This window comes from Nothobranchius furzeri, chromosome 5, assembly GCF_043380555.1.
Source record: "Nothobranchius furzeri strain GRZ-AD chromosome 5, NfurGRZ-RIMD1, whole genome shotgun sequence".
Taxonomy (NCBI): Eukaryota; Metazoa; Chordata; class Actinopteri; order Cyprinodontiformes; family Nothobranchiidae; genus Nothobranchius; species Nothobranchius furzeri.
In genome coordinates, this window is record NC_091745.1 from 82,110,228 (window position 1) to 82,130,503 (window position 20,276).

Here is a 20,276-nt window from a genome sequence, read left to right on the forward strand (position 1 = left end):
GGAAAAAAGAAATGGAGTGAAGAAAACACAAGAGTCAAGTTCAGTTTTATTGATGACTGCTGCAGGGGTCTTGTCGCTGGAAGAGGACTTCGAGGCCGATTCCTTAGTCGAGTACATGTAACCACAACAACAACATCTCTGATGAGACGCAAAGCTTACTCCACCGCCATCTCATCAGCCGTCCCGTTCTTCAGGCACATTGGGTGTTGTGCTGAGTCCATTGCGGCCATTTCCATTTGCACATATTGAGACGACGCAGCAAGGTTCATTTGGGCAGCCAGAGTTCGCTCCCACAGTCTCCTCAAAACAGGTAGGATGCAACATGCCAATAGAGAAATCAGAATTAGTACTACTATTGCACTAATTCCTGCTTTTACCAAAATAGCTCCCCACTGACCCAATTTGAGGGCTAAGGAGTCTAAGGACCAGCTTTCCCTGCCTGCATTCTCCCTCAGCTCTATCTTTAAATCTTTCAATTTACTCATTCCTTCAGTAAATGCACCATCAGGGGCTGTATTACTTGGAATGTAGGTGCAACATTCTTGCCCACTGGAGTTCAGAAACTTACAGAGCCCACCTTTCTCGGCCAGCAACCAGTCCAAAGCCTGGTCATGCTGCAAAGTCATTTTGACTGTGGCATGAAGTTGTTCACCCAAGAGGCCAAGGTTATTTACTGTGTAATTTAAGATTCTTTGCTGATTAAAATAAACATAGTTGATCCATTTCACATTCTTATTTATTGTTAGTAGTAGTAGCACTAGTAGTTAAAACATTATTTGGAACTGTGGTCACACTGTCAGGGATTTTATTTATCTTAGTTGTGGTCAAAACATTATTTGGAATCGTGGTTGTAACACCAATTTTAACAACTGCTACGTCGAATGCAGGCAAGGATGCTGACCTATGTTGCATCCGGCCTGCTGGATTGTACTTAACTTGATCACGGTGTGCTGCCTCGTCGTTGACCAAGTCGTCTGGCGTATGCTCTTGTGATGGGTCGACGATCTGCTCCTCGGCCATCGTCTCCATCTTCACCTCCTCCAGCACCACCATCAGACCCCCTAGTGTTATCCAAAACAGAACTGTTATCAGGCTTAGCACGCCCTTCTTTTCCTCGGCCATCATGCCGGTTTGTTACGTCAGACACAATACTGCCCTGAGTTTTGTCTTTGACTTTCGTGCAGTGTGTCAGATGATGCCACGTCGATCCTCCTTCGACCTGGACTGCCGTTGGCGTTGCTCGAACCACTTTGTAGGGACCCTCTCGCCGCGGTTCGTGCCACTTCCTCCTGAAAACTTTGATGTAGACCTGGTCTTCAGGAACTACTGGCCCGTCTGCGCCTGCGCTAGAGACGAGCTCCTTTCTCTTTTCCTGCAAATAGATGGCTTTATGGATGCTGGTTAGTTGCTTGATATAGCTTTTGAATTCAAGCTCTAGCTGCTCCAGTGAAGGCCCCTTATGGGGTCCTCTGAGCTGAGGAGCTGGCATTGGCCTGCCTGTTAGGACCTCATGAGGTGAAAGATGCATGCTTCTGTTAGTTTGCATGCGATAGCTCATTAAGGCAAGCGGCAATGCATCAATCCAGTTAAGGTTAGTACAAGCACAGATTTTGCAAATTTTAGACTTCAACGTCAGATTCGCTCGCTCGACCATTCCTTGGCTCTGGGGGTGATAAACTGATCCTAATCGTTGCTTTATCCTTAGTTGTTGCAACACACCTTTAAGGACTTTTTCAACAAAAGCAGGACCATTGTCCGAGCTTATTTCCGACGGGATACCAAAGCGAGGAATCACTTCTCTGACTAGAAACTTTACCACTGTTTCTGAACCTAGATCTTTGGAGGGAACGGCTTCGATCCACCGACTGAATCTGTCAATGATCACCAACATGTACCGCTTCCCATGCACAGACTTAATCATGTCAACATAGTCAATGACCAAATGTTTGAAAGGACCTTCGGGCACTGGAATGTGTCCCGCTGGGACTGTGATGCCCTTTTTTACATTGTTCTCAGCACAAATGTCACACTGATCTATTACTTCCTCAACCATGGCTTTTAGGTATGGTGACCAGTAACCTTCTTTGTTAAGTCTTTTCAGAACCTCTGTACGACCACAATGATCAGGACCGTGGCTCTCTGAGATTAGCATTGTCAGCAGGGAGACAGGTGCAACGATCAAGCCCTCATGAGACCTCCACAAGCCGCTTGAGTCCATTGTTGCACCTCTTTTTCTCCAACACTGCTGCTCGCTTTTCTCTGCCTTTTCCTGAATCAAAATGATGTCTTCTGGTGTTATTACAGGCTCTAATGATATTACAGGTGTCAAAATGGCTTCTTCACACCTGGAGGCAGATTTTGCCGCCTCATCTGCTGCATTGTTGCCTCTGATGACATCGCAGTTACCCTTGCGGTGTGCAGGGCATTTTACAATGGCCAGTTTCGATGGAAGCATCATTGCTGAGATCAGCTCGTTGATCTGCTTTCCATGAAGGATGGGTGTACCGTCCGTCTTCTTAAAACCTCTTTGCCTCCACACACTTCCAAACAGGTGACAAACACCATGTGCGTATGCAGAGTCAGTGTAGATAGTTGCTACCTGGCCACTTGCCAACTTGCAAGCTTCGGTCAGGGCTTTGAGTTCCGCTAGCTGTGCAGAACAGGGTTGGTTACACTTTTCAGCTTTTAGTTTCAAATCTGTCATCTACTTTTTCCACAACAGCAAACGCTGCATGGTTTCCTAAGTAGTCTCTAAAACATGAACCATCAACAAAATAGGTGACATCAGATTGATCGAAAGGGGTAGATTCCAAATCAGGCCTTAGCTTAGTGTATCTAGATACCTCAGCTATGCAGCAATGTGGTTCTCCTTCGAACTCAAAGGGAACACTGTTAGCAGGGTTTGCTGCGGTACACCTCTTTATGACAACGTCAGGATATGTCAGTAGTGGCATATACTGCAGGCATCTTGCTTGGTTTAACACAAACTTTCCTCGGTTGATTAGTTCAGATATTTTGTGATGTGTGTAGATGGTCACAGGATATCCCATTGTTATCACTGAGGCTTTCTCATAAGCATAATGCAAAGCAGCCAATCCTTGATAACAAGGGGGCCATCCCTGTGCCACATTGTCAAGTTTTGCACTGTAGTACGCAATAGGTTGTTTCCGACGTCCACTGCATGTGTCCTGCATTAACACTGCAGAGGCATACATGTCATGTCTGTTTGCGACGTACAGCAAAAATGGTTTTGTGTAGTCAGGTGTTGCTAAACTTGGCGCAGTTTGCATGTCTTGTTTGATGGTTTCAAAAGCTATCTTAGCTTCATTTGTCCATTTTAGAGTCGATTTTAAAGACTCACTTCCAGCATCTTTAATCAGTACCCTAAGTGGTGCAGTTTTTTCAGCATAGTTTTCAATCCACTCGGAGTTGAAACCAGTCATTCCCAGAAATGTCATCATTTGTCCAACAGTTTGTGGTTGTGGAGCTTTGCTCACACCTTCCACGTGTTCTGGTGAGATGGCAACAGTCCCATGGGAGATTACTCTCCCTAGGTACTCTACCTGTGGTTGGCAGTACTGAAGCTTTGTCAGGGAGGCTTTGTGTCCTCCCCGAGCTAACTTCTGGAGGACTTTAATGGAGTCACGATGGCAATCATTGATTGTTCGTGCGCAAATCAGTAGGTCATCAACATACTGAATCACAGTGCTGTTCACCTCGATGCCTTCGAGGCTCTGTTTCACAATTTGATTAAAGATGTGTAGACTGTGTTTTAGCCCTTGTGGTAGCCTTCTGTACGTGAGCTGTCTCCCACGAAACGTGAAAGCAAAAAGATATTGTGATTCTTTGGCCAATGGGATGCTAAAAAATGCTGAACACAGATCAATTACCGTGAAGTATTTAGCTTCCCCATCGATGTTACTCAGTAATGTGCTTGGATTTGGCACGTCTGCGTCAAAGTCAGTGATCACGTCATTTACAGCTCTTAAATCATGTACCAGTCTGTACTTGAGCTTGTCTGCTTTTAGCACTGGCAAAATTGGAGTGTTACATGTGCTATAGGTTTCTTTTAGTACTCCTGCTTGAATTAGACCTTCAATAGTTGCATTTATACCCTCTTCTGCTTCTGGCTTTAGCGGGTATTGGGGTCGATAAGGCAGTCTTGCATTTGGCTTCAGTTCCACTTGAACTGGAGTTGCCGTAGTTACCAGTCCAACATCCGTGTCATGTTTGGACCATAGCTGGTCTGGAATCTGTTTTAGCATGTCAGCTTTCAACTCGTTTTGAACTGTTTCTGATTCTGCTACACCCTGCATGTGTTTTTTGTTTGCGACTGCTACAACCTGTGGTTTTGACATCATAGTGGTGTCGCAGAGAATTTTAATCATTTCTGCATTTTTTGTAGTGTAGATTAGCGGGTTATCTGTTTTCTGCCACTCTGTTTTAGTTGCTGTTAACATCATTGGTCCAAGATCTTTTGACTCAAAGCCTTTGTTTACCATTAAGGTAATGTGTGGTGCTGATTCTGGCACAGTGTGCCATTTTTCAATAAATGGGTTTTCTTCCACATTCACAGCTGCACCTTGCTGTCCTATCACGATGTATTGTGACACTAGCCTAACGTGCAAGTCTTTTGTTTCTTTGTCCCATTTTTCTTCAAAGATTCTACTGCATGATGGATCATAAGTCATTGTGCAGTGATAGTCACTGAATGGTACAGTAGCTTCTGGAATTTGAGCTTCAATAAATTTTTCCCATTGTTGAAACATCTCGGAGACTGGCTTGTTAATGTCACCAAGCCAGTAGACCTTAGCGTGTTCTGTCTGAGCAGTCATTTGAAAGTTTATTCCAGAGCTAGCTACATAAATTCCTTCTGGTGTGCACCAGATTTTTGTTTTTAGTTTACACAATGCATCTCTTCCTAGTAGATTAACTGGAGTTTGGTCTGAAATCAGAATTGGGATTACGATTTCACTGTCATCAACTGCTAGTTTTACTGGAGCTGTTAAGGGGTTTATTTGTTTTGCTCCCGAGAACCCTGTTGTCTTTACGCTTTTCTCAGACATGGGGAGATGAGTTGCATAATTTGATTTTATGCACGAGTAGGTTGCCCCAGTATCAACTAACATTGGGACCGATTTGCCTTCTATTTTAACATTGATCACTGGTTCTTTATCGGCGTTAGCTGTTAAAATTGGTAGTTGCTCCTCCCCCCCAGGGCCCTCCGGGCATCCCTAGAATCCTTGTTGTGCTGCCCATGGATTAACTGGACCTCCTCTTCCCCGGTTTGGTCGTGTTCCACGACCACGCCCAGACCATTCAGGGTTTGGAATTGGATTCGGACAGTCTCGATACAGGTGACCCATCTGGCCACTCCCCCAACATGAACCTGGAAGTGGGGGTCGATTCTGCTGCACCCAGCCTTGTCGAGTTGGGTAGCGATTGGGGAAACGATTTGGAAATTGTCTCTGTGGTCCGGGCTGCTGTCTACCATACTGGTTTGGGTAGACATTGATAACCAGTTGAGATGGAGTTTGAGGCGGGGCCACAGCTGTCTGCAATGCTTGGACTTGGCTGTCACTTTTCACCACTGCTGCCTGAGTTTTTGCCTTGCTCTGGAGATCATTTATATGCAGCTGCGTGAGTTTTCTTTGAGCACACTTTTCTTGCTCAATCATTTTGTTATTGTCTTTCCGATAGCGGTCCACTGCGTGGACTACATGGTCTCTGAACTGTGCATGTGGCATTGAGTCCAGTCCCACCACATCCTCCAGTTTGTCTCACACAGGAGTCGGGAGAGTGGAAATCAGGGATGTTCGGAACAGAGAAGTCATTATTGGCGTCCCCTCAGGACCCTCCTCCGTCTCCAGCTTCCACCGTCTGAGCTGCCTGTCAACAAATGACGCAGAACTCTCAGTCTCTGAAAGTGGCTCACCTTTCAAGGCTTTGGGGTCAATCCTGTTGGGATATGCTGCTCTTAGTATGCTCCAGAGTGCATTTCTGTGTGTGTTAAACTCCGTGCCGTCAGCCATTGGGTCCAGCATCCATTGGACTCCATTGGATGCGAGCAATGTTCCCATAGCTGATGTCCCAACAACTCGAGCCAAAATAGCTTTGAGGTCTCCAAGGGCAAGCATTAGCCCAGTGGTCTCCTGTTCGAAGGCCCTAATCCACTTTCCAGCCCCATCTTGTATCTCGGGCAGCCGCGAAACCAAACCAGTGAGGTCGAGGCTCTGCCAGGGAATATAATTAGCTCTTGTGCCCTTAATTAAAGTTGGGTACTGCCCATCATTAGTGTATCGAATAGGTGGTTTTAAGTCATGTCTGGGTCTCAGATCATGGCTTTCACTGCTAGGACCTGGTTTTTCCTTCTCTTGAGTCAGACCTGTATTTGGATCACCACGCTCTGGTGAGTGAATGCCTGGTTTGTAAAAAGGCTTGAAATTTTTCTCCTTGCTTGTGCTAGTGGTGTTCTCACTAACCTCATCTGAATGTGTGCCTGTGATGTGATTTAAGGATTTCCGCAGGCCTTCAGATATGTCCTGTATAATTTGGTCAACATCGTTTAGCTCATCCTGTACATTTACATCCTTATTCTCAAAGTCAATCCAGTATGAGTTAGCCTTCGGTTGCTTTTTCAAAAAATCCTTATGTTCTGCAAAACAATCAATCTCCCTTCGTCCTTCACTTACCGCTCGACGTTCTGTACTGCAATATTTTGGATGCGTTCCACGAGGTGGAGTTGTTTGTTCGAATTCTCTTTCCTCACTTCCTTTTGCATGCTTTTCTTTGCCAGGTGCTTCATCTGATTGCTGTCATGTTGTTAATTTTAAAATTGCATTGTCGACATCTAAACCCTTAGGACCTTTGTCGAATGTGTCGCGCAAATCAAAATCTCCCGTAATTGTAACGGTTCCCAAGAGGGGATACAGGCCCTCTTCTGCTGGGGCCTTCACTTCCTTCTGGGGTTTGTCCAATTTGTCTTTCATTTTGAGAATGGCATGTTTAAAGTTCTGTCTGTAAATCTTTCCTTCATTCCTGAATAAGTCCAGGATCTGAATTTCTTTTTCTCTTTTCTGCTGTCTTTTCTTGGACCCATCTGCTTTATGATCCTGAATTCTCAACTCCAAATTATCGCACGCCACTACGTCAAAAGTGCCTTCAGATGGCCACGGATTGCATAGTTTTCTCGTCCGTTTTGACCACTTCTCTGACATGTGCTTTATCTCTTTTGCTAAAGCCGGATTCTTTGCTCCCAAAATTCCTGCTGGCGTGACCGACATTTTGCAGTTTCAGTAACACTTATTATTCCTCTGATTAGTAAACTAGTTTGTTTATTTATGATCTCCTGAAAATTGAACAAAAATTGAAAGTTGAAACAGATACTGGTGACATAAGATGCTGTAGTCTTGCGTAATCTATTGTTTTGTTTACACAAATGTTCAACAATTTATCTTCTTATTATAAATGCCTTGAAATAAAATCTCTTCTGATTAAACACTAAAGTAAAGTTAGTTCAAAAGCTTTATTTATTGTTGAAAGAAAACTTAATGCCTAATGTATTTATTTCCCCAGCAGTTAAGCTGCAAGATGAGTCTGACTCAAATCTTCTGTCCTGCAGAGTCAGGCTTGTGTGACAGGCTAAGAATAGCCGTATCCTTGGTCCGAGCTGTGTGTGAGCAATGTTCAGCCCACAGGGTAGGGTTTCTCTACGCCTACGGCTCACCAACCAATCCACACACAGAGGTGGAGTCAGAGGCGGGATCGCCTCTGTACTTCTGTGTCTGTGTGTGTGAGGAAATTAACGCACACACAGCTGGTGGGTGGAGCTTACACTTTTATTCTGATTCTCTGCCCAGTCTAAGCTGAGAGTCTGACAGCTAAGGATGTCTGTACAGAGAAACGAACAAGTCCTGGTGACATCAACCGCACTCAGCCTTCAGAATTTAGCAACTCTCATACAGCTTTATAACATTACAACACAGGAAAAAGTCAACCACAATAGAGACCGAATCAGCAGAAGAAAAATCAGCTTCTTTCTAATTTATCCAAGCAATAGTTTAAAACAAAATCAGAGTATTTGAGCTTTCACCAAACCTTTTTCTTTTCTAACCTAACACAAACCATCCATGTTTTGTCAAACACTTCCACGAGTAAAACAACCACACACACAGCAGAGCTTTCACACTTGCATAAAGATGAGAAAAACACACTTCAAAGCAATTTGACACTGGAACAACATTTCATGCCAAACAGCAACACACATACACATTATTATTTATTAATCATAATCTATATTTCTCATATTTCACATTACCCAGCTGGTAAAAATAGTTATCACGCTTGTGCACTTCAGCATATATTTTTTATTTATATATATGTCACTCTAAAAACTTATTATTATTATTTTAACTTCTGGTTTTCTGTTCAAAGGCTAATCAGAACAAGATCACAGACTTTGAAATTTGTATAACATTAAACATCAAATTTAGCACTGCAGTGAATATTGCTAATCCATTTACACTGTTTTTAAAGCTTCTCCTAGTTCTTCTCCTTTTTTCCTTTTCCCTCCTTCTTACCTCTGGCGCCTCACACACACACACTTGTCTCAGCGCACACACACACAAAAAAAACTCAACAGACCGTCGCCCCGAGCTCCCGGGCCTGTCGTTTCCCATGCAGCCTCTCCGCTGCTCCTATGAGTTCAACACATGCCTTTGCCAACAACTCATGAAATTTACCAATCCTCGAGGATTCAACCGAATTACTGGCAAGCTTATCTGTCACAACTTCAGCGCTTTTTCTCAGATCCTAGTCTTAGCCCGGCGTCACCGGGGCATACTGGATCTCAATTGTCGACCTTTTTTACTTGTCCTCCCTGGACTTTTTTATCAGCTGTCAAATTCTATTCCAATTCTCGCTGTCCCAGCTTTTAATTTGTCACTTTAAACTTTGTCCGTCATCAAAATGACTCAGCTGACTTCACACGTGTGAATAATTTCACCGCTGCTCTGGACAAGCGCCTTCTCTTGTTGTTATTCTAAATTATGAGTAGGGCATGTTTTTTCTCCCAGACCACTTCACAATCCACGGAAATAACTCCAAAATTGAACAAAAATTGTTCTTACCTATAAGGGGCCCCGGAGTCAAGTTTCAGTGGACTGTGAAACGATCCGAAGAGCACACCTCCACTCCTGCTTCGTGGTAGCCAAAATGTGGTTCTTTTGCCTTATCAAACACAACAAAGAGACGGCTTTTGTCCAAAAACACAGCGTGGGGCTTTTATTTGTACAATTCAGCAATACATCACCAACACTTCATGGGGACAGCCTTCAGCCTCGATCTAAATGCCTCGGCTGGAAACCTTCTGCAAAGCCCTCTCTCCTACAACACACAGCATCGGTTATACTCTTCTGGCCCCCACCCTCGTGATTTCGGGAAATGATGGGATGCTGTTTTATTACCCAATATGGTCAAAGTAAGCCAAGACTTACTGGAAGTTGCATAAACTGGACCGAAAACCAGGATGTTGAAACTGCACGTACGCAGCAGCTGGACAATCAAGATGTTGAAAATGCATGTACACAGGATGCTGGGCTGATAAACAACTTGTCAAAATGCACGTACACAGAACACTGCTTTTTGGCTCCTACGGAGTTTAAGATGATTTTTAAAGACCTCTACAGTGTTAGAGAGATGGAGATTTGAAGGCAGACTGTTCCAAAGTCTGGGGGCAATAGTTTGAAAGGCCCTGTCCCCTTTGGTTTTCAGTCTGGTTCGAGGAACAGCCAGGAGGTTTTCAGATGTGGATCTAAGGTTCCGAGAGGTGGTGTGTGGGGATAAAAGGTCAGATAGGTAGCTTGGAGCCTGGTTGTTAAGAGCTCTATAGGTCAGGACTAAAACTTTAAACTGTATTCTATATTCTACCGGGAGCCAGTGGAGGGACTGTAAACCTGGAGTGATGTGAGCTCGTCTGCTGGATTTGGTTAGGAGTCTGGCTGCTGCATTTTGGATGGCTTGAAGGCGTGAGAGGGAGGTTTTGCTGAGACCAGTAAAAAGAGCGTTACTGTAGTCTAAGCATGATGACACAAAGGCATGGATGATTTTTTCCAGATCTGCAGTAGAAACCAGTTTACGGACTTTTGAAATGTGTCTCAGTTGGAAGAAACAAGAGCGGGAGATGGTTTTGACGTGTGAGTCTAAACTTTAGTTTAGTTTTAGTTTACCTGGGGGTCAAAGTGGACTGTGATCTGAAGTTTGAACATCAGATTAAGGCGGTGGTAAAATCTAGCTTCTTTCACCTCAGGCAGCTGGCAAAAATAAAGCCAATTCTTTCACGGCAGCACTTTGAGACAGTGATCCACGCCTTTCTAACCACTCGGCTGGATTACTGTAACGCACTCTACATTGGGGTCAGTGGATCATGTATTAGTCACCTACAGAGAGTGCAAAATGACGCAGCTCGTCTTTTAACTGGCACTCGAAAGTTTGAGCACATTCCCCCTGTTTTAGCTTCACTTCACTGGCTGCCCATTTCTTTTAGGATTCATTTTAAAATCCTTTTGTTTGCTTTTAAAGGTCTTCATGGCCTCGCCCCCTCTTATCTCTCTGATCTGATACAGCCTTACACTCCCTCCCGCTCTCTCAGGTCTGCTGATCAGCTGCTCCTGATTGTACCCAGGACTGAGCGTAAACTTAGAGGAGATCACGCTTTTGCTGTAGCAGCTCCAAAACTGTGGAACAAACTTCCCTTAGAGATAAGACAGGCCAGTTCCTTATCTGTTTTTAAGGCACTCCTGAAAACCCACCTCTTTACCCTGGCTTTTGATACCTTGTGAGATGTTGGTTTCTATTTTTTTTATTTTATTTTAGCTGTTTTAGGTGATTCAATGCGGTTTTATCACGTTTTATCAAGTTTTTATTTTTTAATATAGGGCTATTTTAATTTTATGTATCATGTGTTTTATTTATCTTTGCTGTTTTCTGTTTAGTCAATTGTTTTAATGGATTTTCTGTACAGCACTTTGTTCCTGTGCTGGGTCTTTTAAAGTGCTTTATAAATAAAACTGGATTGGATTTAGTTTTATTTGTCATATGCAAGTTAGCACAGGGTCAACATTGCAATGAAATGTGTTTGACGAGCAGCGGTCTCTCAGCAGCATAATACAATAGAAAAAAGAAGGTAAAATACAGTAAAAGCAAAATATCAGAGAGTAACGCTAAAAGTAAAAGCTTACTAAATAGATAAGTAAGTATAGATGACTAAATATAAATATATCTAAAAAAAAGTGAGTAGTAACATTAAAATGAAGTAACCAGTGCAGGTTAAATTGTACTTGTGGAGCTACAGGGTAACATCTGTATCCTGTGTTTAAGTGTGTGTTGAAGTGTAATGGTTGAGGTGTCGTATGGCTTGGTGGTAGAAACTGTTTTTAAGTCTCGTAGTCCGAGCAGGCAGACTCCTGTAACGTCTGCCAGATGGTAACGAGGAGAACAGCTGATGCGCTGGGTGGCTGTGGTCCTTGATGATGCTGTGTGCTTTCCAGAGGCATCGCTGGAGATAAATGTCCTGAATGGCAGGAAGCCTTGTGCCAGTGATGTGCTCTGCTGCTTTCACCAACCTTCTGTAGTGATTTACGGCTGCTGGCAGAGCAGCTTCCATACCAAACTGTGATGCAGCTCGACAGCAAGCTCTCAAAAGCACACCTGTAGAACTTTGAGACGATACTAGTGTTCATGCCAAACTTCCTTAGCCTCCTCAGGAAGTAAAGCCGCTGGTGAGCTTTCTTGATAACAGCGTCTGTGTGGAGGGTCCAGGAGAAGTCCTCAGTGATGTTGACTCCAAGGAACTTGAAGCTGCTGACCCTTTCGACCATGACACCGTTGATGTGGATGGGTTGGTGTCCCCTGACTGGTCGTTTCCGGCAGTCCACTATCATTTCTTTGGTTTTGCTGATGTTGAGAGACAGGTTATTATCCAGGCACCACTCGTGCAATGCCGTCACCTTCTCTCTATAGGCCGTCTCATCATTCCCTGTGATGAGGCCTACGATGGTCGTATCATCCGCAAACTTGATGACGATGTTGGACTCATGTTTAGCAACACAGTCGTGTGTGAACAGGGAATATAGGTAAACTTAAAACCAGATCAAAAATAACTCCCAGGTTTCTAATGTTGGCCTTGGCTGGTGGAATGCTGGATCTCAGATTCAGCACCTCGTTGGCAAAAAAGTGGAGAAAGGTGATACAATCATCAGCTGAAGATAGCTGAGCCTGCTGCGGAGGAGAAGACACGATGCTGGAGATGGTGTCAAACAAAACCTTAGGATTATTCTTATTTTGGCATTTGAGGTTACTGAAGAAAGAAGACCTGACATTTTCTACAGCTTCGTTGTATAACTCGAGAAGTTCTTTAAAATATTCACGATGAACAACCAGACATGTCCTCTTCCACCGTCGTTCCGCTTTTCTATTGGAGCGTCTAAGATCAAGAATCTGGTTGTTCAGCCAGGGAGAACTGGAGGCACTGGAACTGCGGCTGGTTTTGTAAGGGGTGACCTGATCTAGAATTTTGAGGCAGTGATCATTAAATGAGTTGGTAAGGAGCTCTATGTCATCAGAGGAAGGAGGTACAAAGTCAAAGAGGGAGGAGAAATTTAAAATGGTAGAGCTGTTGATAATACGTCGTTGCTTAGCAGAGACTGGTAAAAGAGATTCAGAATTTAGGTTAATATGAAAAGAAACTGACTTATGGTCACTGAACACAACATCATGTATCTGCAGCTTATCAACAAGAAGTCCGTAGGAAAAGACCAGATCCAGGGTGTGGCCTGCTCTGTGAGTGGGACCAGACACGTGTTGAGAGAAGTTAAAAGAGTTCATCATATTTAGGAACTCCCTGGTAGAGCTGTTAGATAGATCCTCAGCATGGATGTTGAAATCTCCAACAATGATTATCCTGTCTAGTTTAATAGTTGAAGATAGGAGATCCTGAAAGTCAGACAGGAAGGATGAAGTAGATCCAGGTGGGCGATAGACCAGACTTCCATAAACTGGTAGAGCTCGACCAATTTTAATCATGATCATCTCGAATGAGCTGTAGGAGTTTGAGGATATGATTTGGCACGAAAAGTGTTTCTTAAAGATAACAGCTGTTCCTCCACCGCGGCCTGTGGTCTGTGGAGCAGAGAAGAAAGAGCAGTCTTGAGGACAGAGCTCACGGAGATGAGTGACGTCATTTTCGCGCTGCCACGACTCAGAAATCCACAAAAAGTTTAATTTTTCGGTGCAGAACAGATCGTTGAGGATGTGAGAGTTGTTGGCGATGGAGCGCGCGTTAATTAACGTCATTTTCGCAGAGAAATCTGGCGATGTGTACCGCGGGCTCCATAATGGCGGCCGGCTGGCGGGCTAAGCTACGTAGCGACTCCAGGCTACGCCTGCGGGGATTCTTTACCTTTAGGCAGCATCCTGCATCAGGGGCATTTTTTCAAATGAAGGCACGACTCTGCACGGCATGTCCGCCTCCTTTGTATCCCAGGCTTAACTTTGTTTCACAGACCGGTGCTAACTGTAAACAATGACTATTGAATGTTCAAAATGCACGTGGATCCAATTGAACAACAGCAATAAACTAACCTTGAACCATCCGCTTCTGTGTACATGCAGGTCGGCATGTGGTGACAAACGATAGTCTTCTGAGCTGTGGAGCTAATGTACCCACGCTGCATCTCTTTACATCCGCAGCATTTCAAACCATGTATGACGGAGTGTCACTGTATCCTGATTCATCATGTGCCCTGGCAACTTGCCCAAGAGGATGTCCCTTTAGCTGACTGGTTAGCGCGCATGACTTTCACCCGGGAGGGCCCATGTAGTACTGTCAAGTAGGTCCATGGATTTGAAATTTGTGGCACCCTGCACGGGAGCATGGGGACGTGCTTGTGGAAAGAGGGGAGCAAAATGTGACAGTGTGAGGGTCCTGTCACTGTGACCTGATAGATCATGCACCCTGGCTACTTGGCTACAGGGACTGGTTAGCGCACGTGACTCTTACCCGGGAGTCTGGGGACCGAATCCCACCCGGGCCCTCGTTTCTCCACCTTTCTGCATTTGGCATTGTTGGCAGGATCCATGTATAGATCAGTGGATTTGAAGTTTGTGGCACCCTGCGCCAGGAGGGGGGGGAGGGGGGTGATGCGACAGGGTGAGTGTCACTGTATAGCGATTGATCATGTACCCTGGCTACTTGGCCAAAGGGATGTCCTTTTGGCTGACTAGTTATCTCGTGTGCCTCTCACCCGGGAGTCTGGGGGATCTAATCCCGCTCTGGCCCTTTTTTTTTTTTTTTTTTTTTTTTTTTTTATTACCGTGTCCTGTCTGGCTGTGAAGCAAGCAGAATTGATGTCTGAATGCTGATGACAAGCCTACACATTTACTCTCAGGTGGAGCATCAAAGCGTCTGCTTTTAATGTCACGCCTGATACTTAAAACTTTATTGTTATTGTTGTTGAATGCTTTGTAATTCCGACCAGACACGGAGACAGAGGTGAAAGAGAAAGGAAAAGAAAAGGTGGGGAGAGAGAGGGGGGGTTGTTCCACAAAAATAAACAATAATGAACAAGAGTCTGCTTCTAGACCTGCAGAAAAAAGACAAAAAAAAAACAAAGGGACACAAAAAAAGGGACACAACAACAATACAACAAGATCTACGTATCACTGCGTCAACTTGATGAAAAGAAAAAAAATATATATATATAATCAATATTGCTTAACTGAAGAATCACGATAATAAATCACAATGCATTAAGTGCCCATCATAGTCGTAAGACCTGTGTTTAACGTGCCCAAGCCCATACTTTTGAGAGCACCATGTAAGCACCTGTGTGTGTTCACGCGCTTGTTTATTTAAGGTTTCTCTATAGGAGCGTCCAACAGAGAGTGTGAGGGACCACAGATCCGCCCCCCAAAGATGCGCAGGAGACAGGGGGAGCTCCAAGTCCCAGAGATCCAGGCGCTGCCCCAGAACGCAGGAACCCCAAGGAGACTGCAACCAGAAAGGCCCCCGCCCCCCTCGAGAGGCACAGAGGATCACCCCGGGGGGCCACAACCAGCAGCCGGCAGCGTCCCCGGAGATATCAGCGGCAAGCCCACAGGCCCGCCCGCAGCCTCCCACCCCCTAGCCGGCCGAGCCCGGGACCCAGCGACCCGGGACCCAGGGGCGACCACCCCCGCCGGGGACCCAGCAGAGCCCAGGGACCCAGACCCCACCAGGCAGCCACCAGGATTGATCAGGCAGATGCCAAAATCTTTAAACCCCCCGACCCAGTTGCCCCGAACACTCAGGAAGACCATGGCACAAGCCCCCACACAAGGTGTGGCAGGGGGAGGGGGGACAGAGATCTATATCATCAAGAGAAGTTCCAGGAGAGGGGAGGACCCAAAGGCCCCACCTGACATATACAGTCATACACAAACACAGTCACACGCTCCCTCCCTCATGCTCACACATGCACATACAACCCAAGACTTACAAAAATGCACGCCAGACACCCACTCATGCTCCCCATACAGACCCTATTGACTCTGGTCCCGGTACTGCTGCACATTGGGTACAACCATCACCGGTAACCAGAGTTTGACCCTTTCTGCTGGGGTGCTGATGAGCAGGCTCCCCCGCCCAACGCTGAGCACAGCAACCCACCACCCCAGACCCCAACCAGACGGCCAGATCTCCCTCCTAGCCTCCAGCCCCAGGAAGCCAAGCAACAACAGAGGTGGCTAAGACCCCTAGTCTCCCTCCGCCTGCTCCAATATAGTGTTGTGTGATCATGAGGTGTATTCCATGGCTGTGGTGAGTGGGCAGTGCGGGCATCATCCAGCATATGCCAGCTGATGCCACCGCACCACCCCACTTACACCCTCAGCCATCAGTGTCTAAGTGCGGTTTAAAATTGGAAGTGGGCACCGGCACCCGGGAGGAGGCTGAGATATCCCCCTGCCAAATGCCGTTGAATGTGCTCACTCCCAAGGCCCTATGTGTGTGTTTGTGTGGAATGTCATCAGTGGAAGTGTATAAGGTGCAAATAAAATTGGGGGGCAGGTTTTCACAGGAATACAGAAATGGGGTCCATACCCGCACTCCCTGACTTGCCCACCCCCCAAGGTCCTATGTGTATGTTTGTGTGATGATGTGAGGGAGCAGGAGGAGAGAAATATGCGGGGATGGGGAGGAATGGCTGGTTGGGCTTAGCCCTCCAGGGAGCCAGCTCCCCTACTGGCCCCAATAGGCACCTCTGTTGTCAAACTGCCACCCAGGGCATGGAGACCCCAGCCCATCCTGCCAGGGCCCCAAGCAGCAGCATTACAGAGCCTCACGGAGTCCAAGGGCACCAACCCAGCCCCACCCCAGCAGAATATCTATGCCCACCCCTGCATTTGCACAACTTCCAGAATATATAAGACATGGGACATCCAGGTAAGGTTGGGTCCTCCCCCTCCTGGACCTCCCCCTCCGCTGTGATGGAACGGCAGAGGAGCCAAGGCCTACCTGAGGCCCCCGAACCCGGGCCCTTGTTTTTCCACCTTGCCACACATGGTTATTAGTCAAACAGGCACTGCGCTGGGTTTGTTAGTTTTAATGGCGAGGGCACAGAAATCGAGCTGTGACACTAAACACACCCAAATGTGATGACATCGTTAAACTGTTGCACTGTGGGAAAATTTGCATTCTGGGAAATGTAGTAGGTGTGATTTTGACAAAGAGGTTTTTTGCCAATAGCATATTTATGGGGACTGAAAATGCTAAGACACGTAAAAGCACCCTTCTCCTGACCGAGCCAGTCGATTTGATGTAAGATTTGTGGGGGTGGAGGCTTTCATTAGAGCTGCATTAGTATATACGGAATAATAATAATAATAATAAAGAGACCATTTGGTCGATGCATCACAGTAAGGGCTCTGCCTGCTCAGCAAGCCCCTTAGAGAATTCCTGAAGAAGGTTTGAAGAGGCCTTCCAGCTGGGGCATCAGATTGTAGGGTGTAGAAAAACCGCATTAAAATATTCTGTTGTGTCATTATGAACCAGATAGAAGTGTGTTCAAAATAGAGAAAAATACACTTGGAATTCATATTTCCATGTTTTTCTTAACCAACACTGAAATCTGTCTAGCAATGTAATTCTCAGAAGGGTTCTAGGGTTCTTTGCTTATTCAGGGACCATAAACACACACCATATTATGTCAGACAGAGCCAAGTATAGGTTATAAAAATGAATTTAATTATTTTTCCTAAACTAATGATTATACTTGACAAGACATTAATAATGAGATGTGATGTAATAGATATGAAGTGATTTAATGTGATGTGTGAAATGTTGTAATGGAAGCTAGATGTTTTAGCAAAATTATTCTTTGCATCTGAGAGAATTTGTGAAGTCTGGGTTGTAAAAGAATTTAGATGTTTCTTTGGTGAGCTAATGATTGTTTATAAAAGTCATCCGATGCAGTCTGTTGAGTCTACAGTACCCTTTGTGTAGAGACCCCCAGCAGTTCCAGATGGTCACAAGTCAGGATGGGCATCAACCTCAAGGTACCCGGAGCCCGTAGATTAGCTCCGATATGACCCGTTTAGTCTTGAGATATCTCCAGGTCACAACAATAAGCTAGAATGCTTGTTTACATCCAAGGTTGTTGTTTGGCCGTTTAGTGGCTGTGTCAGTTTGCAGCGTGCAAAGAGACTTTTGACTGGATGTCAAAAGTGATGGCTTCAAAAATGCTTGTTCCCAAATTGGCCAGTTTGAGAGTCAGCTAGAAACTGAATTAATCGGGAAGTAATTCTTGTTTTATTGAACTCATTGTTTATAAATTCTAGCACAATCTGACAAATCAGAATGTGACATGTTTGAGGGTTTTACCAGACATTCCTCAGAAAGCCACGCCTTCTTCAGATATAAAGATGGTAGACACTTTATGAATGACAATGTTTTAAAACACTTATGTGAAATAAATATTAACATTAATAAGCATCTTATTGCAATGTGTATGAGTGTAGATATCGATTAACTTGTTAAATCAATTAACCTTAAAGAACTGAGCAGAACTTTCTGGATTTGGATGCCAGACAGATATTGGGTTTACGTCTGCAATTGAAAAGTTATCTTGTGGTCAATTAGATGGCAAAGATTTTAACCGCTGGATACATAACACTTGCATAAAAAAAATACCAAAACCAGCTTTTTCCCCAAAAGCAACTAAACCCAAGCTCAAAAATAGAAGAATAAAAAGAAAGAAAATACTAAAAGAAACTAAAAAACAGTAAAAGGACAACCTACACGGTAAAACAGTATGAGTCATAGCTTAAACACTAACCCTCCAAATCAAAGTGCTAAAGCTATACCTCTAGTCAAAGCAGCCACTGTATATGTGCCCTCGTTCATGTAGGTCTGACCACGCTGATACTTATTAAGGTAAATAAAGAACATTCTAATGAAAACCAAGATAACAGCTCCTGTCCCACACAACATCAGCAAAGCACTTACTTCTACTACTACTGGGCGACGGTGGCACAGGAGTTAAGTGCTCGCCCCTTAATCGGAAGGTTGCAGGTTTGAGCCCCGCTCAGTCTGTCACTGTCGGTGTGTCCTTGAGAAGACACTTAACCCACGTTGCCTGCTGGTGGTGTTCGAAGGGACCGGTGGTGCCAGTGCTCAGCAGCCTCGCCTCTGTCAGTGCGCCCCAGGGCAGCTGTGGCTACATCGTAGCTCATCCCCACCAGAGTGTGAATGGGTGAATGACTGATAGTGTTGTAAAGCGCCTTGGGGGGTTCCAGGACTCTAGAAGGCACTATATCAAATACAGGCCATTTACCATTTTACTACAGTCTCGGCTCCAGCCCATACAGCATGGAGAGAACTCCGGCATTACCAACTGTAGTTCTCCCTTCCTCATATAGCGTTTACCTGAGTGAGTCAGCTAATTCGACTTGCTATGCACCCTTCTTATAAGGACACAACTTCCGGGAGCTAATGAGACCCGGTTACATTTAGATCTTCTAAATTGAGCAAAACTCTTCTAAAAGCACCCTGAAGTCTATCTCCTTGGTCAAACTTACTACTAGGCAGAGGTAGGTGATTGCCTTGTTCCCAAACACTTTCAGGACCTTGTGATGAACTAACCCTCACCCTGACCCTTCACATGAATGCTTAAATCCATGTTTTGTTTCAAAATGAATTTCTGAAAGATATCAGACTGCCTTATGCCAAAGGGTTTGAATGTCCTCTGTTGCCCAGCTATGTGGGACTCTTACATGACTACAGCAAAATAAGTGAAAGGCTGTCAAGCAAGTTTGTTGTGAAAATAATAAAAACAGTTATATTATAACATCTCATATAGACTACTGCAATAGTCTTTTCTTGGGTATTAATCATAGATGTACTGCTAGGCTGCAGCTAGTTCAGAATGCTGCAGCTCATCTCCTGACTGGCACATGTAAGTTTGATCAAATGACTCCAGTTGTTGCCTGTCTGCATTGGATCCCAGTTAAGTTGGGTCTTCAGTTTAAGATTTTGGTTTTAGCTTACAAATGTTTGAATGGACTTGCTCCTAGCTATTGATTTTAACTCCTCATGCTAGATACTCCATCTCGTGGACTGCGTTCGGCTGACCAGGATAGGGTGAGTGTACCTTGGGAAAGGCTACAGAAAGGAGGTTTTAGGTCTTTCTCAGCGGCAGCACCAACTCTGTGGAATATGTTGTCTATCTCCATAACAATAATAATTATTATAATTGTAATAATAATTATAATGATGATGATAACAACAGCAATAATAATAATGATAATGATGATTATGATAATAATGATAGCATTAATAATGATTATGGTGATGATGATAATAATAATATTAAATGGTAAATGGCCTGTATTTGATATAGCGCCTTCTAGAGTCCTGGAACCCCCCAAGGCGCTTTACAACACAATCAGTCATTCACCCATTCACACACACATTCACACACTGGTGGTGATGAGCTACAATGTAGCCACAGCTGCCCTGGGGCGCACAGACAGAGGCGAGGCTGCCCAGCACTGGCGCCACCGGTCCCTCCGACCACCACCAGCAAGCAACGTGGGTTAAGTGTCTTGCCCAAGGACACGACGACAGTGACAGACTGAGCAGGACTCGAACCTGCAACCTTCCGATTACGGGGTGAGCGCTTAACTCCTGTGCCACCATCGCCCCAAATAATAATAATAATAATAATAATAATAATAATAAAGGT

At 44.8% G+C, this 20,276-nt stretch overlaps 1 protein-coding gene across 11 annotated transcripts in view; it reads left to right on the forward strand.

Annotated features, from left to right (window-relative positions):
• The window catches only part of adgrb1a (adhesion G protein-coupled receptor B1a), a 433,081-nt gene that overhangs the window by 233,596 nt on the left and 179,209 nt on the right, over positions 1–20,276 (forward strand). The gene's annotated exons all lie outside the window — the stretch shown is intronic.